This window comes from Cyanistes caeruleus, unplaced genomic scaffold (assembly GCF_971803275.1).
Source record: "Cyanistes caeruleus unplaced genomic scaffold, bCyaCae1.hap1.1 HAP1_SCAFFOLD_141, whole genome shotgun sequence".
NCBI classification, from domain to species: domain Eukaryota; kingdom Metazoa; phylum Chordata; class Aves; order Passeriformes; family Paridae; genus Cyanistes; species Cyanistes caeruleus.
In genome coordinates, this window is record NW_028255935.1 from 309,685 (window position 1) to 333,382 (window position 23,698).

Below are 23,698 nucleotides of genomic sequence, written 5' to 3' on the forward strand. Positions count from 1 at the left end.
CTTGAGAACTTTCCACACAATCTAGGGAAAATCCCTCAAAATTCTTCATGTCTCCTCAAAATTCCACAAAAATCCCACAAAATTCCAGAAATATCCCACAAAATTCTATGAATCTTCTCAAAACCCTACCAAATTCCAGAAATATGCAACAAAATCGTGTCAAGTTTACCCACAATCTAGGAAAAATCCATCAAAATTCTTCAAGTAAATTCAATATCCCACAAAATTCCAGAAACATCAAACAAAATTCTTGAAATCTTTTCAAAACCCTAACAAATTCCAGAAACATCCCACAAAATCTTGACAACTTTCCACACAATATCGGAAAAATCCATCAAACTTCTTCAAGTCCCCTCAATATCACACAAAATTCCACAAAATCACACAGAATTCCAGAAACATCCCACAAAATTACAGAAATCTTCTCCAAACCCTTCCAAATTCCAGAAACATCCCACAAAATCTTGACAACTTTCCACATTATCTCGGAAAAATCCCTCAAAATTTTTCATGTCTCCTCAAAATCCCACAAAATTCAACAAAATTACATGAAATTCCAGAAAGATCCCACAAAATTCCCGAAATTTTCTCAAAACGCTACCAAATTCAAGAAACATCCCACAAAATCTTAACAACTTTCCCCACAATCTAGGAAAAATCCATCAAAATTCTTCATGTCTACTGACAATCCCACAAAATTCCACAAAAATCCCTCAAAATTCCAGAAACATTGCACAAAATTCCCACAATCTTCTCAAAACCCTACCAAATTCCAGAAACATTGCACAAAATTCCCAAAATCTTCTCAAAACCCTACCAAATTCCAGAAACATCCCACAAAATTCGAGAAATCTTCTCAAAACTTTTCGAATCTCCAGAAACATCCTACAAAATCTTGAGAACTTTCCACAAAATATCGGAAAAAACCCTCAAAATTCTTCATGTCTCCTCAATATCCCACAAAATTCCAAAAACCTTCTCAAAACCCTACCAAATTCCAGAAACATCCCCAAAATAATCTCGATAACTTTCCATACTCTCTTTGAAAAATCCATCAAAATTCCTCATTTCTCCTCAATATCCCACAAAATTCCAGAAACATCCCTCAAAATCTTGACAACTTTCCACACAATCTAGGAAAAATCCATCAAGATGCCTTAAAATTCCACAAAGATCCCACAAAATTCCAGAAACATCCCACAAAATCTTGACAATTTTCCACACAGTCTAGGAAAAATCCATCAAAATTCTTCATGTCTCCTCAAAATCCCTCAAAATTCCACAAAGATCCCACAAAATTCCAGAAACATCCCACAAAATTCTATGAATCGTCTCAAAACCCTACCATATTAAATAAACATCCCACAAAATCTCTACAACTTTCCACACAATCTAGGAAAAATCTCACAAAATTCATTATGTCTACTCCATATCCAAAAAAATTCCACAAAATTCCCGAAACATCCCACAAAATTCTCAAAATTTTCTCAAAACCCTCCGAAATTCCAGAAACATCCCGCAAAACCTTGACAACTTTCCACGCAATCTAGGAAAAATCAATCAAAGTTCTTCATGTCTCATCATTATCCCTCAAAACTCCACAAAATTCCCACAAATTTCCAGAAAAATCCCACAAAATTCGTGAAATCTTCTCAAAACCCTAACAAATTCCAGAAACATCCCACAAAATCTTGACAACTTTCCAAACAATCCAGGAAAAATCCATCAAAATTCTCCATGTCTTGTCAAAATACCTCAAAATTCCACAAAAATCCAACATAATTCCAGAAACAACCCAAAAAATTCCCGAAATCTTCTCAAAACCCTACCATATTCTAGAAACATCCCACAAAATCTTGACAACTTTCCACACAATCTAAGAAAAATCCAGCAAAATTCTTCATGTCTAGTCAATATCCCCAAAAATTTTACAAAATTCCCACAAAATTCCCACAATCTTCGCAAAACCCAAACAAATTCCAGAAACATCCCACAAAATCTTGACAACTTTCCACACAATCCAGGAAAAATCCCGCAAAATTCTCCATGTCTTGTCAAAATACCTGAAAATCCCACAAAAATAACACAAATTTCCAGAAACATCCCACAAAATCTTGAGAACTTTCCACACAATCTAGGGAAAATCCATCAAAATTCTTCATGTCCTATCAATATCACACAAAATTCCACAAAATCACACAGAATTCCAGAAACATCCCACAAAATTACAGAAATCTTCTCCAAACCCTTCCAAATTCCAGAAACATCCCACAAAATCTTGACAATTTTCCACACAGTCTAGGAAAAATCCCTCAAAATTTTTCATGTCTCCTCAAAATCCCACAAAATTCAACAAAATTACATGAAATTCCAGAAAGATCCCACAAAATTCCCGAAATTTTCTCAAAACGCTACCAAATTCAAGAAACATCCCACAAAATCTTAACAACATTCCCCACAATCTAGGAAAAATCCATCAAAATTCTTCATGTCTACTGACAATCCCACAAAATTCCACAAAAATCCCTCAAAATTCCAGAAACATTGCACAAAATTCCCACAATCTTCTCAAAACCCTACCAAATTCCAGAAACATTGCACAAAATTCCCAAAATCTTCTCAAAACCCTACCAAATTCCAGAAACATCCCACAAAATTCGAGAAATCTTCTCAAAACTTTTCGAAATTCCAGAAACATCCTACAAAATCTTGAGAACTTTCCACAAAATATCGGAAAAAACCCTCAAAATTCTTCATGTCTCCTCAATATGCCACAAAATTCCAAAAACCTTCTCAAAACCCTACCAAATTCCAGAAACATCCCCAAAATAATCTCGATAACTTTCCATACTCTCTTTGAAAAATCCATCAAAATTCCTCATTTCTCCTCAATATCCCACAAAATTCCAGAAACATCCCTCAAAATCTTGACAACTTTCCACACAATCTAGGAAAAATCCATCAAGATGCCTTAAAATTCCACAAAGATCCCACAAAATTCCAGAAACATCCCACAAAATCTTGACAATTTTCCACACAGTCTAGGAAAAATCCATCAAAATTCTTCATGTCTCCTCAAAATCCCTCAAAATTCCACAAAGATCCCACAAAATTCCAGAAACATCCCACAAAATTCTATGAATCGTCTCAAAACCCTACCATATTAAATAAACATCCCACAAAATCTCTACAACTTTCCACACAATCTAGGAAAAATCTCACAAAATTCATTATGTCTACTCCATATCCAAAATAATTCCACAAAATTCCCGAAACATCCCACAAAATTCCCAAAATTTTCTCAAAACCCTTCGAAATTCCAGAAACATCCCGCAAAACCTTGACAACTTTCCACGCAATCTAGGAAAAATCAATCAAAATTCTTCATGTCTCATCATTATCCCTCAAAACTCCACAAAATTCCCACAAATTTCCAGAAAAATCCCACAAAATTCCTGAAATCTTCTCAAAACCCTAACAAATTGCAGAAACATCCCACAAAATCTTGACAACTTTCCACATAATCTCAGAAAAATCCCTCAAAATTCTCCATGTCTTGTCAAAATACCTCAAAATTCCACAAAAATCCAACATAATTCCAGAAACAACCCAAAAAATTCCCGAAATCTTCTCAAAACCCTACCATATTCTAGAAACATCCCACAAAATCTTGACAACTTTCCACACAATCTAAGAAAAATCCAGCAAAATTCTTCATGTCTAGTCAATATCCCCAAAAATTTTACAAAATTCCCAAAAAATTTCCAAATTCTTCTCAAAACCCTAACAAATTCCAGAAACATCCCACAAAATCTTGACAACTTTCCACACAATCCAGGAAAAATCCCGCAAAATTCTCCATGTCTTGTCAAAATACCTGAAAATCCCACAAAAATAACACAAATTTCCAGAAACATCCCACAAAATCTTGAGAACTTTCCACACAATCTAGGGAAAATCCCTCAAAATTCTTCATGTCTCCTCAAAATTCCACAAAAATCCCACAAAATTCCAGAAACATCCCACAAAATTCTATGAATCTTCTCAAAACCCTACCAAATTCCAGAAATATGCAACAAAATCGTGTCAAGTTTACCCACAATCTAGGAAAAATCCATCAAAATTCTTCAAGTAAATTCAATATCCCACAAAATTCCAGAAACATCAAACAAAATTCTTGAAATCTTTTCAAAACCCTAACAAATTCCAGAAACATCCCACAAAATCTTGACAACTTTCCACACAATATCGGAAAAATCCATCAAACTTCTTCAAGTCCCCTCAATATCACACAAAATTCCACAAAATCACACAGAATTCCAGAAACATCCCACAAAATTACAGAAATCTTCTCCAAACCCTTCCAAATTCCAGAAACATCCCACAAAATCTTGACAATTTTCAACACAGTCTAGGAAAAATCCCTCAAAATTTTTCATGTCTCCTCAAAATCCCACAAAATTCAACAAAATTACATGAAATTCCAGAAAGATCCCACAAAATTCCCGAAATTTTCTCAAAACGCTACCAAATTCAAGAAACATCCCACAAAATCTTAACAACTTTCCCCACAATCTAGGAAAAATCCATCAAAATTCTTCATGTCTACTGACAATCCCACAAAATTCCACAAAAATCCCTCAAAATTCCAGAAACATTGCACAAAATTCCCACAATCTTCTCAAAACCCTACCAAATTCCAGAAACATTGCACAAAATTCCCAAAATCTTCTCAAAACCCTACCAAATTCCAGAAACATCCCACAAAATTCGAGAAATCTTCTCAAAACTTTTCGAATCTCCAGAAACATCCTACAAAATCTTGAGAACTTTCCACAAAATATCGGAAAAAACCCTCAAAATTCTTCATGTCTCCTCAATATCCCACAAAATTCCAAAAACCTTCTCAAAACCCTACCAAATTCCAGAAACATCCCCAAAATAATCTCGATAACTTTCCATACTCTCTTTGAAAAATCCATCAAAATTCCTCATTTCTCCTCAATATCCCACAAAATTCCAGAAACATCCCTCAAAATCTTGACAACTTTCCACACAATCTAGGAAAAATCCATCAAGATGCCTTAAAATTCCACAAAGATCCCACAAAATTCCAGAAACATCCCACAAAATCTTGACAATTTTCCACACAGTCTAGGAAAAATCCATCAAAATTCTTCATGTCTCCTCAAAATCCCTCAAAATTCCACAAAGATCCCACAAAATTCCAGAAACATCCCACAAAATTCTATGAATCGTCTCAAAACCCTACCATATTAAATAAACATCCCACAAAATCTCTACAACTTTCCACACAATCTAGGAAAAATCTCACAAAATTCATTATGTCTACTCCATATCCAAAAAAATTCCACAAAATTCCCGAAACATCCCACAAAATTCTCAAAATTTTCTCAAAACCCTCCGAAATTCCAGAAACATCCCGCAAAACCTTGACAACTTTCCACGCAATCTAGGAAAAATCAATCAAAGTTCTTCATGTCTCATCATTATCCCTCAAAACTCCACAAAATTCCCACAAATTTCCAGAAAAATCCCACAAAATTCGTGAAATCTTCTCAAAACCCTAACAAATTCCAGAAACATCCCACAAAATCTTGACAACTTTCCAAACAATCCAGGAAAAATCCATCAAAATTCTCCATGTCTTGTCAAAATACCTCAAAATTCCACAAAAATCCAACATAATTCCAGAAACAACCCAAAAAATTCCCGAAATCTTCTCAAAACCCTACCATATTCTAGAAACATCCCACAAAATCTTGACAACTTTCCACACAATCTAAGAAAAATCCAGCAAAATTCTTCATGTCTAGTCAATATCCCCAAAAATTTTACAAAATTCCCAAAAAATTCCCACAATCTTCGCAAAACCCAAACAAATTCCAGAAACATCCCACAAAATCTTGACAACTTTCCACACAATCCAGGAAAAATCCCGCAAAATTCTCCATGTCTTGTCAAAATACCTGAAAATCCCACAAAAATCCCACAAATTTCCAGAAACATCCCACAAAATCTTGAGAACTTTCCACACAATCTAGGGAAAATCCATCAAAATTCTTCATGTCCTATCAATATCACACAAAATTCCACAAAATCACACAGAATTCCAGAAACATCCCACAAAATTACAGAAATCTTCTCCAAACCCTTCCAAATTCCAGAAACATCCCACAAAATCTTGACAATTTTCCACACAGTCTAGGAAAAATCCCTCAAAATTTTTCATGTCTCCTCAAAATCCCACAAAATTCAACAAAATTACATGAAATTCCAGAAAGATCCCACAAAATTCCCGAAATTTTCTCAAAACGCTACCAAATTCAAGAAACATCCCACAAAATCTTAACAACATTCCCCACAATCTAGGAAAAATCCATCAAAATTCTTCATGTCTACTGACAATCCCACAAAATTCCACAAAAATCCCTCAAAATTCCATAAACATTGCACAAAATTCCCCAAATCTTCTCAAAACCCTACCAAATTCCAGAAACATTGCACAAAATTCCCAAAATCTTCTCAAAACCCTACCAAATTCCAGAAACATCCCACAAAATTCGAGAAATCTTCTCAAAACTTTTCGAAATTCTAGAAACATCCTACAAAATCTTGAGAACTTTCCACAAAATATCGGAAAAAACCCTCAAAATTCTTCATGTCTCCTCAATATGCCACAAAATTCCAAAAACCTTCTCAAAACCCTACCAAATTCCAGAAACATCCCCAAAATAATCTCGATAACTTTCCATACTCTCTTTGAAAAATCCATCAAAATTCCTCATTTCTCCTCAATATCCCACAAAATTCCAGAAACATCCCTCAAAATCTTGACAACTTTCCACACAATCTAGGAAAAATCCATCAAGATGCCTTAAAATTCCACAAAGATCCCACAAAATTCCAGAAACATCCCACAAAATCTTGACAATTTTCCACACAGTCTAGGAAAAATCCATCAAAATTCTTCATGTCTCATCAAAATCCCTCAAAATTCCACAAAGATCCCACAAAATTCCAGAAACATCCCACAAAATTCTATGAATCGTCTCAAAACCCTACCATATTAAATAAACATCCCACAAAATCTCTACAACTTTCCACACAATCTAGGAAAAATCTCACAAAATTCATTATGTCTACTCCATATCCAAAATAATTCCACAAAATTCCCGAAACATCCCACAAAATTCCCAAAATTTTCTCAAAACCCTTCGAAATTCCAGAAACATCCCGCAAAACCTTGACAACTTTCCACGCAATCTAGGAAAAATCAATCAAAATTCTTCATGTCTCATCATTATCCCTCAAAACTCCACAAAATTCCCACAAATTTCCAGAAAAATCCCACAAAATTCCTGAAATCTTCTCAAAACCCTAACAAATTGCAGAAACATCCCACAAAATCTTGACAACTTTCCACATAATCTCAGAAAAATCCCTCAAAATTCTCCATGTCTTGTCAAAATACCTCAAAATTCCACAAAAATCCAACATAATTCCAGAAACAACCCAAAAAATTCCCGAAATCTTCTCAAAACCCTACCATATTCTAGAAACATCCCACAAAATCTTGACAACTTTCCACACAATCTAAGAAAAATCCAGCAAAATTCTTCATGTCTAGTCAATATCCCCAAAAATTTTACAAAATTCCCAAAAAATTTCCAAATTCTTCTCAAAACCCTAACAAATTCCAGAAACATCCCACAAAATCTTGACAACTTTCCACACAATCCAGGAAAAATCCCGCAAAATTCTCCATGTCTTGTCAAAATACCTGAAAATCCCACAAAAATAACACAAATTTCCAGAAACATCCCACAAAATCTTGAGAACTTTCCACACAATCTAGGGAAAATCCCTCAAAATTCTTCATGTCTCCTCAAAATTCCACAAAAATCCCACAAAATTCCAGAAACATCCCACAAAATTCTATGAATCTTCTCAAAACCCTACCAAATTCCAGAAATATGCAACAAAATCGTGTCAAGTTTACCCACAATCTAGGAAAAATCCATCAAAATTCTTCAAGTAAATTCAATATCCCACAAAATTCCAGAAACATCAAACAAAATTCTTGAAATCTTTTCAAAACCCTAACAAATTCCAGAAACATCCCACAAAATCTTGACAACTTTCCACACAATATCGGAAAAATCCATCAAACTTCTTCAAGTCCCCTCAATATCACACAAAATTCCACAAAATCACACAGAATTCCAGAAACATCCCACAAAATTACAGAAATCTTCTCCAAACCCTTCCAAATTCCAGAAACATCCCACAAAATCTTGACAATTTTCCACACAGTCTAGGAAAAATCCCTCAAAATTTTTCATGTCTCCTCAAAATCCCACAAAATTCAACAAAATTACATGAAATTCTAGAAAGATCCCACAAAATTCCCGAAATTTTCTCAAAACGCTACCAAATTCAAGAAACATCCCACAAAATCTTAACAACTTTCCCCGCAATCTAGGAAAAATCCATCAAAATTCTTCATGTCTACTGACAATCCCACAAAATTCCACAAAAATCCCTCAAAATTCCAGAAACATTGCACAAAATTCCCAAAATCTTCTGAAAACCCTACCAAATTCCAGAAACATCCCACAAAATTCCCAAAATCTTCTCAAAACCCTACCAAATTCCAGAAACATCCCACAAAATTCGAGAAATCTTCTCAAAACTTTTCGAAATTCCAGAAACATCCTACAAAATCTTGAGAACTTTCCACAAAATATCGGAAAAAACCCTCAAAATTCTTCATGTCTCCTCAATATGCCACAAAATTCCAAAAACCTTCTCAAAACCCTACCAAATTCCAGAAACATCCCCAAAATAATCTCGATAACTTTCCATACTCTCTTTGAAAAATCCATCAAAATTCCTCATTTCTCCTCAATATCCCACAAAATTCCAGAAACATCCCTCAAAATCTTGACAACTTTCCACACAATCTAGGAAAAATCCATCAAGATGCCTTAAAATTCCACAAAGATCCCACAAAATTCCAGAAACATCCCACAAAATCTTGACAATTTTCCACACAGTCTAGGAAAAATCCATCAAAATTCTTCATGTCTCCTCAAAATCCCTCAAAATTCCACAAAGATCCCACAAAATTCCAGAAACATCCCACAAAATTCTATGAATCGTCTCAAAACACTACCATATTAAATAAACATCCCACAAAATCTCTACAACTTTCCACACAATCTAGGAAAAATCTCACAAAATTCCTTATGTCTACTCCATATCCAAAAAAATTCCACAAAATTCCCGAAACATCCCACAAAATTCTCAAAATTTTCTCAAAACCCTTCGAAATTCCAGAAACATCCCGCAAAACCTTGACAACTTTCCACACAATCTAGGAAAAATCAATCAAAATTCTTCATGTCTCATCATTATCCCTCAAAACTCCACAAAATTCCCACAAATTTCCAGAAAAATCCCACAAAATTCCTGAAATCTTCTCAAAACCCTAACAAATTGCAGAAACATCCCACAAAATCTTGACAACTTTCCACATAAGCTCAGAAAAATCCCTCAAAATTCTCCATGTCTTGTCAAAATACCTCAAAATTCCACAAAAATCCAACATAATTCCAGAAACAACCCAAAAAATTCCCGAAATCTTCTCAAAACCCTACCATATTCTAGAAACATCCCACAAAATCTTGACAACTTTCCACACAATCTAAGAAAAATCCAGCAAAATTCTTCATGTCTAGTCAATATCCCCAAAAATTTTACAAAATTCCCAAAAAATTCCCAAATTCTTCTCAAAACCCTAACAAATTCCAGAAACATCCCACAAAATCTTGACAACTTTCCACACAATCCAGGAAAAATCCCGCAAAATTCTCCATGTCTTGTCAAAATACCTGAAAATCCCACAAAAATAACACAAATTTCCAGAAACATCCCACAAAATCTTGAGAACTTTCCACACAATCTAGGGAAAATCCCTCAAAATTCTTCATGTCTCCTCAAAATTCCACAAAAATCCCACAAAATTCCAGAAACATCCCACAAAATTCTATGAATCTTCTCAAAACCCTACCAAATTCCAGAAATATGCAACAAAATCGTGTCAAGTTTACCCACAATCTAGGAAAAATCCATCAAAATTCTTCAAGTAAATTCAATATCCCACAAAATTCCAGAAACATCAAACAAAATTCTTGAAATCTTTTCAAAACCCTAACAAATTCCAGAAACATCCCACAAAATCTTGACAACTTTCCACACAATATCGGAAAAATCCATCAAACTTCTTCAAGTCCCCTCAATATCACACAAAATTCCACAAAATCACACAGAATTCCAGAAACATCCCACAAAATTACAGAAATCTTCTCCAAACCCTTCCAAATTCCAGAAACATCCCACAAAATCTTGACAATTTTCCACACAGTCTAGGAAAAATCCCTCAAAATTTTTCATGTCTCCTCAAAATCCCACAAAATTCAACAAAATTACATGAAATTCCAGAAAGATCCCACAAAATTCCCGAAATTTTCTCAAAACCCTACCAAATTCCAGAAACATCCCACAAAATTCGAGAAATCTTCTCAAAACTTTTCGAAATTCCAGAAACATCCTGCAAAATCTTGAGAATTTTCCACAAAATATCGGAAAAAACCCTCAAAATTCTTCATGTCTCCTCAATATCCCACAAAATTCCAAAAACCTTCTCAAAACCCTACCAAATTCCAGAAACATCCCCAAAATAATCTCGATAACTTTCCATACTCTCTTTGAAAAATCCATCAAAATTCCTCATTTCTCCTCAATATCCCACAAAATTCCAGAAACATCCCTCAAAATCTTGACAACTTTCCACACAATCTAGGAAAAATCCATCAAGATGCCTTAAAATTCCACAAAGATCCCACAAAATTCCAGAAACATCCCACAAAATCTTGACAATTTTCCACACAGTCTAGGAAAAATCCATCAAAATTCTTCATGTCTCATCAAAATCCCTCAAAATTCCACAAAGATCCCACAAAATTCCAGAAACATCCCACAAAATTCTATGAATCGTCTCAAAACCCTACCATATTAAATAAACATCCCACAAAATCTCTACAACTTTCCACACAATCTAGGAAAAATCTCACAAAATTCATTATGTCTACTCCATATCCAAAAAAATTCCACAAAATTCCCGAAACCTCCCACTAAATTCACAAAATCCTCTCGAAACCCTAACAAATTCCAGAAACATCGCACAAAATCTTGACAACTTTCCACACTATCTAGTAAAAATCCGTCAAAATTCTTCATGTCTCCTCAATATCCCACAAAATTTCTAAAAATATCCCCCTAAATTCTCAAAATCTTCGCAAAACCCTACAAAATTCGAGAAACATCCCACAAAATCTCGACAACTTTCCATCAAACTAGGGAAAATACAGCAAAATTCTCCATGTCTAGTCAATATCCCCAAAAATTTTACAAAATTCCCCAAAAATTCCCAAATTCTTCGCAAAACCCTAACAAATTCCAGAAACATCCCACAAAATCTTGACAACTTTCCACATAATCTCAGAAAAATCCCTCAAAATTCTTCAGGTCGCCTCAAAATTCTGCAAAATTCCACAAAAATCCAACATAATTCCAGAAACATCCCACAAAATTCCCGAAATTTTCTCAAAACGCTACCAAATTCAAGGAACATCCCACAAAATCTTAACAACTTTCCCCACAATCTAGGAAAAATCCATCAAAATTCTTCATGTCTACTGACAATCCCACAAAATTCCACAAAAATCCCTCAAAATTCCAGAAACATTGCACAAAATTCCCCAAATCTTCTCAAAACCCTACCAAATTCCAGAAACATTGCACAAAATTCCCAAAATCTTCTCAGAACCCTTCCAAATTCCCGAAACATCCCACAAAATTCGAGAAATCTTCTCAAAACATTTCAAAATTCCAGAAACATCCTACAAAATCTTGAGAACTTTCCACACAATCTAGGAAAAATCCATCAAGATGCCTTAAAATTCCACAAAAGTCCCACAAAATTCCAGAAACATCCCACAAAATCTTGACAATTTTCCACACAGTCTAGGAAAAATCCATCAAAATTCTTCATGTCTCCTCAAAATCCCTCAAAATTCCACAAGATCCCACAAAATTCCAGAAACATCCTACAAAATTCTATGAATCTTCTCAAAACACTACCATATTAAATAAACATCCCACAAAATCTCTACAACTTTCCACACAATCTAGGAAAAATCTCACAAAATTCATTATGTCCCCTCAATATCCAAAAAAATTCCACAAAATTCCCGAAACATCCCACAAAATTCCCAAAATTTTCTCAAAACCCTTCGAAATTCCAGAAACATCCCGCAAAACCTTGACAACTTTCCACACAATCTAGGAAAAATCAATCAAAATTCTTCATGTCTCATCATTATCCCTCAAAACTCCACAAAATTCCCACAAATTTCCAGAAAAATCCCACAAAATTCCTGAAATCTTCTCAAAACCCTAACAAATTGCAGAAACATCCCACAAAATCTTGACAACTTTCCACATAAGCTCAGAAAAATCCCTCAAAATTCTTCAGGTCACCTCAAAATTCCGCAAAATCCCACAAAAATCCAACATAATTCCAGAAACATCCCACAAAATTCCCGAAATCTTCTCAAAACCCTACCATATTCTAGAAACATCCCACAAAATCCTGAGAACTTTCCACACAATCTCGGAAAAATCCCTCAAAATTCTTCAGGTCGCCTCAAAATTCCTCAAAATTCCACAAAAATCCCTCAAAATTCCAGATACAACCCACAAAATCTTGACAACTTCCCCCACAAATTAGGAAAAATGCATCAAAATTCATCAAGTCATGTCAATATTTCACAAAATTCTACAAAAATCCCACCGAATTCCAGACACATCCCACAAAATCTCCACAAATTGACACAAAATAAGAAAAATCCCTCAAAATTGTTCAAGTCTCCTCAGTATCCCAGAACATTGCAAAGAAATGCCACTAAATTCCAGGAAAATCTTGCAAAATTATTAAAATTTTTTCAAATACCCACGAAAATCCCACAAAATTTCTCAAACATCCCACAAATTGCGATAAACCTTGTGAAAACGCAACAAAATTCCAGAAACATCACACAAAATTCCCCAAATCTTCTCAAAACCCGAACAAATTCCAGAAACATCCCACAAAATTCCCAAAATCTTCTCAAAACTCTTCGAAATTCCAGGAACATCCTACAAAATCTCGACAATTTTCCACACAATCTCAGAAAAATCCATCAAAATGCCTTAAAATCCCACAAAAATAACACGAAATTCCAGAAACATCCCACAAAACCTTGAAAACTTTCCACACAGTCTAGGAAAAATCCATCTAAATTCTTCATGTCTCCTCAAAATCCCTCAAAATTCCACAAAGTTCCCACAAAATTCCAGAAACATCCCACAAAATTCTATGAATCTTCTCAAAACCCTACCATATTAAATAAACATCCCACAAAATCTCGACAACTTTCCACACAATGTAGGAAAAATCTCACAAAATTCATTATGTCATCTCCATATCCAAAAAAATTCCACAAAATTCCCGAAACATCCCACACAATTCACAAAATCCTCTCGAAATCCTAACAAATTCCAGAAACATTCCACAAAATCTCGACAACTTTCCACACTATCTAGTAAAAATCCGTCAAAATTCTTCATGTCTCCTCAATATCTCACAAAATTCCTAAAACATCCCCCTAAATTCTCAAAATCTTCTCAAAACCCTAACAAATTCGAGAAACATCCCACAAAATCTTGACAACTTTCCACACAAACTAGGGAAAATCCATCAAAATTCTTCATGTCTAGTCAATATCCCCAAAAATTTTACAAAATTCCCCAAAAATTCCCAAAATCTTCTCAAAACCCTACCAGCTTCCAGAAACATCCCACAAAATCTTGACAACTTTCCACACAATCTAGGAAAAATCCATCAAAATTCTTCATGTCTCCACAATACCTAAAAAAATTCCAAAAACACCCCATAAAATCCCCGAAATCTTCTCAAAACCCTACCAAATTTTAGAAACATCCCACAAAATTCTCGAAATCTTCTCAAAACTCTTCGAAATACCCGTAATAGCCCACAAAATCTTGAGAACTTTCCACACAATCCAGGAAAAATCCATGAAAATTCTTCTTGTCTCCTCAAAATCCCACAAAATCCACAAAAATCACACAAAATTCCCAAAATCTTCTCAAAACTGTACCAAACTCCAGAAACATCCAACAAAATTCCAAAACTCTTCTCAAAACCCTTCGAAATTCTAGTAACAACCCACAAAATCTCTATAACTGTCCACACAATCTCGGAAAAATCCCTCAAAATTCTTCATGTCTCCTCAATATCTCAAAAAATTCCAGAAACACCCCACAAAATCCCCGAAATCTTCTTAAAACCTTACCAAATTCCAGAAACATCCCACAAAATTCTCCAAATCTTCTCTAAACCCTACCAAATTCCAGAAACATCCAACAAAAACTTGAGAACTTTTCACACTCTCTTGGAAATATCCCTGAGAATTCTTCATGTGTCCTCAATATCCCTCAAAATTCCCAAAAATTCCCACAAAATTTTTGAAACTTCCCACAAAATTCCCAAAATCTTCTCAGAACCCTACCAAATTCCAAAAACATTCCACAAAATTTGGACACCTTTCCACACAATTTAGGAAAAATCCCTCAAAATTCTTCATATCTCCTCAATATCCCCAAAAAATATTCCTCAAAATTCCCGCAAAATTCCTGAAATATCCCACAAAATTTGCGAAATCTTCACAAAATTCTTTGAAATTTCAGTAACATCCCACAAAATCTTGACAAATTTCCACACAATCTACGAACAATCCGTCAAAACTCTTCATGTCTCCTCAAAAATCCCTCAAAATTCTAAAAAAACCCAAAGAAATTCTAGAAAAATCCCTCAAAAATTCCCAAAATCTTCTCAAAACCCTACCAAATTGTAGAAATATCCCACAAAATCATGAAAACTTTCCACACAATCTCGGAAAAATCCATCAAAATTCTTCAGGTCTCCTCAAAATTCCCAAATAATTCCAGAAACATCCCACAAAATTCCCAAAATCTTCTCAAAACCCTACCAAATTCCAGAAACTTCCTACAGAAACGAGAAAACTTTTCAACACAATCTAGGAAAAATCACTCAAAATTCTTCATGTCTCTTCAAAATTAAACAAAAATTCCACAAAATTGCAGAAAAATCCGACAAAATTCCTGAAATTTTCTCAAAACCCTACCAAATTCCAGGTATATGCAACAAAATCGTGTCAAGTTTACCCACAATCTCGGAAAAATCCATCAAAATTCTTCAAGTAAATTCAATATCCCACAAAATTCCAGAAACATCAAATAAAATTCCAGAAACGTCCCACCAAATTACAGAAATCTTCTCCAAACCCTACCAAATTCCAGAAACATCTCACAAAATCTTGACAACTTTCCACACAATCTCAGAAAAATCCATCAAAACTCCAATTTCACAGGCTTATTTAACATTTGATCCATCAAAATCAGTCCTTTGCTTTGTATTTTGGGAACTTGTTCATCTTGGGGAATTTGCCATCTTCTCAGGGCATTGAATGTCCATCAAATGCTGCAGGTTTCATTCTTCCTTTAATATGGTCTATGTGCTGGGGTTTGACTCTTAAGCAGAGCTAATTGTTTATTTTGCAGCCTAGCAGTTCTACTGTGGGGCTGTGGGCAGGTCAATTCACTTGAGAACGATGGGCAAATCGGCTCCTGGGAAGATGTGCACTGCCTGGCCCCGATGCTTCAGCATGCTTGAGGTCAGCTTGGCTGTCTCCGACTGTCTAATAATATGCAGAATAATAGAATTAAGTATTCATTTTAATTGCTGATCACTAAGATGTATTTTCATCTAAATCCGCGTGCTAGTTTCTAAACCACTACAGTCTGTTTCATCAATGACCTTCTTGATTTTTGCTTTCTAGTTTCTGCCGATCTTATTTTCTCGCCTGTCCCTGGGAGAGGAAGGGATGATGGCTGGAGGTTTGGCAGTCAGCGAGGGCCTGACCACCACTACAGTTCTGGACACTCAGCCTTGGAGATGTGATCAGGAATCTGCTGTTAGTTCCCAGTTTTGTATTGCAAAGACTGACCATGCTGCCAGCACTGTGTTTTATGAGTGAATTTCCATTTGGTCAAACTCCAAAGCAGCCTTAATTTTAAGGTGGAATTCTTTGTGGATGAGGCTGTGAAGAATATGGTGTTTATACTCCCATCCTAACGGCAGTACAGTAGAACAACTCCTAACGGATTTGGTAATAAAGACCTAGTTTTTCTTCACTAAACCTGCCCTAGCAAAATTCATAAGCTGGTGATAGCTATCTCTGGCGTGGAAAATCTTTATTGAGTCTATTGACAATTTAATATACTTTGTCAAGCTTTGCTGTTTAGTTTCTGTTTATACAGAGACACCTGGGGCTACCTTTGCCTCCTAAGGGATTAAACTAGCAAGCACTTAGAATCAGATTTTGGGAAGATGGGTGCAGGAGACTTGGTAATTCACTTCAGAAAAATATAATAATGATGAACACTTCAGATGGAAATGATAGTATTTGACATAATATGTGAAATGCTTTTAAGTTATTTTTTAGTTTTTCTTTAATTTTTAATCCTGGATAAATTAAATGAGGCTTTTGGGGAAAGCATGAGCTGGAATTTATATTGTATTTATATTGCCCCGCCTCCACCAAGGACAGGGCTGTCCAAAGAAGTTGATGCAGCTGCTGAGGCAGAACCGTGACCTGATGCGGCTGCACCTTCGTTACTGCTCTCAGCCGAGGCCAAGAACCAAGTCAGCGGCAAAAGTGGGCATTGGGAGGAGACTCCACATCTCCCCTCAGTTCTGACCTCCAGAGCATCAAATCAGCTCTTTGACTCACAGCTCACCACAGACCTCGAAACAGGAGGCAAAGATCTACACCAGTTGGCCTTTCACAACTTCTCACCCATCTATTACCTTTCTGTGGCCAGCTTCAGAAAATGGGGGGGAAGCCATTCCAAAGAACACGACCAAGGAAATCACACAGCACTCGGGACTTTTTCCAGACATCAAATTTTTAATGGATGATGTGAAGTAACACAGAAGCAATTCCTGTCCACAGAAAAAAAGATTTCAAATGTTTTTGTCTCAAAGACAATCACTGGATGTTGAAAATTTCTGCTGCTGAAAGTTACATTAGGTCCTCAACACTGAGCAATCAATATCCCCACAATCTAAACTGTGAAATTACCACCTCGGCAAGGAGAAAATTTTCAGGATTTGCAACTCATCTCAAAACTTCAGTAGAACTGAACCAGCAGAATTTCCCTGAGATGCCATTGTGTTCTGGAACCCCTCAAATACTCACTAAAACAGACTTTACTTTCAGTAGGACAGCTGTTGATGAAAATCTGCGATAAAACCTATGGGAAGTGGCCATGTGCACGCATCTTCCTTCCCACAGCAGGCACAATCAAATCCTCCTTTGAATGGCCTCAAAGTTGAGCAGCACTCATTGGCACAGCCTCTTCTCCCACAGACAGGCCAGTGAGCAACACGGCAGCGCCAGCCAGATGGGCAAGGACAAGAGAGAGCAGATGCCAACAAGGCTTTGAAGCTGTGCCAAGGGAGGTTTACGCTGGGCGTTGGCAAGAACTTGTGCCCAGAAAGGGCCATTAGATCCTGCAATGGCCTGACAGGGGGCTGCTGGAGTCATCCTTGTGGCAGGTGGGCAAGGCAAGCCAGGCCGCAGCGCTCGGGCCCCGCTCTGCTGGCCATGGTTGCCGCCATGGCTCACAGGTTGAACTCAACATTCTCTCAGGGCTCTCTGAGGCCAGGGCGTTCTGTGCTTCTGTGACATCACAGCCTCTGGTGACGGCACGGTGCCTGGCAATTGTCGCCAGCTGTTGCTGCGCCCCAGAGCCCAGGCAGACCTGCTTGCAGAGAGACGCCCAGAGCCTCTGTGCTGCCGGCAGAGCTCTATGGCTGCTCACGGCTCTTCCTCGCTGCTGCAGCTTTACGTGCTGCTGCTCTTGGCCCATCCCCTCGACCCTTCCAGCAAACTTGAGCAGAGCACGGATGCCTCTCCTATGCTTCCGGAGGATTTCTACCCGGAGGAGACGGACCCTGAGCAGATCCTGTGGGTGTCCTGGGCAGTCCTGCTGGTCGGCGTGCTCATCATAGGCATGGCCATGGGATGGGCCCTTGAGAGAAGATTTCAGAGATGCTGGGGAGAGGTGAGGCGGGGCTGGGGGGGTCAGGGAGGCGGGATGGGGCAGACCTTGAGGGCCTCTTGGGCACCCTTTGGCCAATGCCCTGCGGCAGAAGGGGCCTGAGCTCCTGGCTGGGGAATCCGGCCCAGGGGCTGAGCCCCATGGACAGCACCAAGCAGAAGCGGCCAGAGCTCTGCCTCCTGCAGCCTCTTCCCCGGGGCAGCCCAGCCCAACTGAGCCCGAGTCTCTGTCTCCGAGGCCAAAGGCAGCCCCACTTTGTGGGTGCCGGCCCCGCTCTGCCCCTCTGCCTCTTCCATGGGGATCCCTGCGCTTTGCCTTGCAGCGGAATCTCCGGAGCCCTTCAGGCCGTGCAGGGCCCCGCCACCATCGAAGACATGGCTGTCCAAAGAAGTTGATGCAGCTGCTGAGGCACAACCGTGACTTGATGCGGTTGTGCCTTCGCTCTCAGCCGAGACCAACAACCAAGACGGCGGCAAAAGAGGGCATTGGCAGGAGACTCCGCACCTCCCCGCAGCTCTGACCTCCAGTGCGGCACTCCGAATTCAGAACCTTACGGGGAATGTGTGACCAGTGCCCAGCCCAGGCACTGCGACGTTCCCCATCTTAGAAGTTAGCCACACCCCTATTGTTAGTTGTAGGATTCCCCACCACGTTTCCCCCAAGAAGTTGACCTTTCCCTTAGTGTTCAGTTCTAAACAGTTGAAGTATTGAAGTATTTTAGGCTTAAGATTCTTACCCCATAGTCTTCAAGTAACGTTGTAGTGTAGATTTTAGAAGTAGTCAAGTGGATAAAGTTCACGTTTTCTACACATTGCTGTGTCATTTTCTTGATGTTGCACCTGAGACCTGGGGACTCCTTGAGAGATGGGTTTGCATGGCAGCTCCAGACTGCCTGCAATGGAGAGCCCGAGTGCCCCAGCAGGGTTTGCAAGAGTATGGAGGGCAGCGGGAAAGAAGAAGATGGTGGAAAATGTGGAGGGAGCTGGATAAATAAATGCTTGCCATTGCCTTAGCAGAAAAAAACCCCATCAAAAACAACCCACCCTCAAAACAAAGCAATGAAAATAGTTTGCCTCTGAATGAAAAGAACTTCAATTAACTATATGATGTCTGCTTTTGGTTCAGCATTCATCAATCTGAATTTGAATATGCATAGGGTAATTCAAGGTAACTGAAGCTTAAAGATCATGTCTATTTACTTGTGCATAGCCTATACTGAAGCACATTAGAAAGCCGTGTTTTGCTTCAAATCTTCGCGGTATTAACTTCATTCACTCTTATACTCACTAGGTAATTAAATACATGAAGAAACAGATTGTTTTTTTTTTTATTAAGAATGCATTATAAATTAGGAAGGCATGGCTTTATCAGTCTGCTGATACCAACATTACTCAGCTAAGTTGAAAGTATTAACACAAGAACTTGATGACAGAAGCAATGTTCATCAGAGCCTCAACAATAAAGTTGCAGTTCCAAGTTTTTCAGATGTCCTACACTTGCTAAGGCATCTCCAGAAAGAGGAGACGACTGAAAATAGCAGAGGAAATTTGAAACCCATTTCTCTTTTGGTTTTTTTTTTTTTCAGAACTTTCTTGTGGGCAACAGAGAACTCCTAATATGTGGAATGAAATGTAGTTTTTATGCCAGAGTCATGAGTCATCCCCTCAGTTCCAACCTGATCCAGTGGTCACTTGAATCTTGGAAAGGGTCAAATCAGCAATATGAAATTTCAATTGTATTCATGAAAGTAGCTCTTTTTTCTCCATTCCCCTCCCTCTCCCAAATATATCAACACCAAGTGAGAAAGGCTCGATTTGAAAGATAATTATTACAGAATTAAACATGGACATAGCTAGTTTGCTACAAGTTCCAGCAGATAGAGAAACGAGAGCAGAATCAGAGGTTATCAAACTCAATATAAAATCCAGCTCATGCTTTCCCCAAAAGCCTCGTTTAATTTATCCAGGATTAAAAATAAAAGAAAAATGAAAAAATCATATAAAAGCATTTCACATAGTATGTCAAATACTATCATTTCCATCTGAAATGTTCATCATTATTATGTTTTCCCATAGTAAATTACAAAGTCTCCTGCACCCATCTTCCCAATATCTGATTCTAAGTGCTTGCTAGTTTAATCCCTTAGGAAGCAAAAGTAGCCCCAAGTGTCTCTGGACAAACAGAAACTAAACAACAAAGCTTGACAAAGTATATTAAATTGTCAATAGACTCAATAAAGATTTTCCACGCCAGAGATAGCTATCACCAGCTTATGAATTTTGCTAGGGCAGGTTTAGTGAAGAAAAACTAGGTCTTTATTACCAAATCCGTTAGGAGTTGTTCTACTGTACTGCCGGTAGGATGGGAGTATAAACACCATATTCTTCACAGCCTCATCCACAAAGAATTCCACCTTAAAATTAAGGCTGCTTTGGAGTTTGACCAAATGGAAATTCACTCATAAAACACAGTGCTGGCAGCATGGTCAGTCTTTGCAATACAAAACTGGGAACTAACAGCAGATTCCTGATCACATCTCCAAGGCTGAGAGTCCAGAACTGTAGTGGTGGTCAGGCCCTCGCTGACTGCCAAACCTCCAGCCATCATCCCTTCCTCTCCCAGGGACAGGCGAGAAAATAAGATCGGCAGAATCTAGAAAGCTTAAGCTAAAATCAAGAAGGTCATTGATGAAACAGACTGTAGTGGTTTAGAAACTAGCATGCAGATTTAGATGAAAACAAATCTTATTGATCAGCAATTAAAATGAATACTTAATTCTATTATTCTGCATATTATTAGACAGTCGGAGACAGCCAAGCTGACCTCAAGCATGCTGAAGCATCGGGGCCAGGCAGTGCACAGCTTCCCAGGATTTACCCATCGTTCTCAAGTGAATTGACCTGCCCACAGCCCCACAGTAGAACTGCTAGGCTGCAAAATAAATAATTAGCTCTGCTTAAGAGTCAAACTCCAGCACATAGACCATATTAAAGGAAGAATGAAACCTGCAGCATTTGATGGACCTTCAATACCCTGAGAAGATGACAAGTTCCCCAAGATGAACAAGTTTCCAAAACACAAATCAAAGGACTGATTTTGATGGATAAAATGTTAAATAGGCCTGTGAAGTTGGAGTTGTTAGGTTGCACATGAAAGAAGGGAAAAAAACCACACCCCAATCCTCAAATGCAATTTTAGATCCCTCTTGGAAAATTTGCTTTAAAAAGAGAGGAATAGATACAATCTTCCCCTCACCTGGGGATTTTAATGAATTCAAGCCATTTCAAATCTGTCAAGAAAGCCCTACCACAGTCCCCGTCAAACAACATTTTCTTTCATTTTTTTCTTCTCATTACTACTTCAGAGCAGTCTAAATAACAGCAAATAAGGAAATTCAAGTTGCAATTCAAACACTGAGCTCTGGAGTCCTACATTGCCTTCAAACACCTGTATGAAACACTAACTTCATGCTTCATGCTCTCCAATACATAGAAGCCATTTATTTGCATATCCTTTGGCTGCTAAAGCTGTAACTTGCATTTCTGTCAGCAGATGGGCCTGATTCTCACCTTCCCCTGATACACATGAGCAGTGTGGGCCCTGACTTTCTGGGCAGCTCACACTTCCTTGATTCAAACTCTTGACTTTGCTCTCTGTAACACGGCCCTTCCTGAATCCAGCCTAAGGTACGAAGCAGCCACACACCTTCTGAAGTTTCCATTATTGATATCTGCCTCTCCCCATTAGAATGCTTTGCAAAAACAATTAAGATCCAATGTTGCCCATGTCTGCTGCAAGGAGGAGCTCTCTGGCTTTTTTACTCCTATTTTTAGAACATTCTCTTTCTAAGGTCATGACAGCTGGGTACAAATCCAGAGCAACACCTTGAAGCATTAAGAAACAGAAGCAACAGAAAACAGAAGCTGCTGCATTTCCTGTGGCCATTGGAGGGTGCAATTGCAAGTGTGAAAATACTGCAGTTCTGTCATTCAGTAAGAAGTACACATTCCAAAGGAAATCCATTCAAAGCAGATTATACAGCATAGATTTGTTATCCATTTTAAATTGTTACTGGAAGCCAAAGAAAGATTTCTTTGGGAGCCTCACAGATTTGTCTTCATCATTTATAATGGAACAGTTACTCTGCTTTAAATTTAAGTGGTTTTTTTCCCCAACAGTTTCACCTACCTCCTCACCAAGCTGATACAGAATAGAGGAGCACAGATAGTGGGAGGAACAGATTTGGAATTCCATAAATGGACTTCTCATGTGGCTAGAACTGATATTTCCAGCTCTGTGGGCTTAGAGCATCCATCCAATGTCCTGCCAGTCCAGCACTTTTGATGGTATTTGCAGCCACTGGTTCCACAGAAGTTAGATCAATGCGCTTCTCCTTGGATGTCATGTGGCTGCTGCAAGTGCAACAATGGAGCCACCAATTTCTAGTTGCAAGGTCAGGATTACAAATTTAAAACCTTACTGTTACAAGATGTAAAGGCTCTCCAATCCTGCTGTAAACAAGAGCTTTTAAGACACTTAACTCTTCCAACTTCAGCTTGCTTCCAACTTTATGGTATTTGCTTTTTTAGATAATAAAGGATTGTCTGTAGATTACTGTGGATTAAAATTATAACTGCAGACCTGAGTATTGGTCTCAAGTTTGATGGTATGAGGAAGTTGATGGTCTTCTTATCCATCCCTGGAATCACCCTGATGCACTGTCTCAGCTATCGCCCAGAGGTATTTATTTTTTTCAACATGGATTATCTATTTTATGAAGTTTGGAACAGGGAGAATGGCTGCCTTCCATACAAATCAAACAGGTTGGATTTTCAAGTGATTCGAATTGTATCAAAGTCTTCAGACCCAAATAGGTGTAGCTTCTGTGAAATACAGAAGCCCTTATGAAAGGCTCACTCAGAAGGTGCAAATATAATAAATAATTTAAGAATATTAATAATAAAAAAATTATTAAATTAAAGAATTTAATAATAAAAAATATGAAGAAGGAAAAAGCCTTCATTCCCTAACTCTGCAGAATTCCATCCAAGTAGAATCTCACTCACTTTACAATGAAAGGAAAATAGTTTAGTGGTGGTGGCAGGGACAAGGCGAGGATATACGGTGCCAGGGAGGATTCTACACTTAGAGATGCTGAGTATCCAGCCAAGAGACAGAAATTCATAGCAGAATAAGCTTCTACAAACTGAAAATGCGCTTGGCTCAGGTAGGTTTCAGGCCACAACTTTGATTCTCCAGAGGCAACAGTAAAGAACAGTTCAGTCCTTTTTCCTCCCCAACTCATTCCTAGGTCCGCTCCTGCACAGTTTGTAAAAGAAAAAAA

The 23,698-nt window shown here is 37.8% G+C and overlaps 1 long non-coding RNA gene across 1 annotated transcript; it reads left to right on the plus strand.

Annotated features, from left to right (window-relative positions):
- The first annotated feature begins 18,039 nt into the window (after positions 1-18,039).
- On the plus strand, positions 18,040-20,358 carry LOC147645964 (uncharacterized). The gene is made up of 2 exons (XR_015282045.1): positions 18,040-18,357; positions 18,677-20,358. It is a non-coding gene; the product is annotated as an uncharacterized LOC147645964 (long non-coding RNA).
- Positions 20,359-23,698: the final 3,340 nt, after the last annotated feature.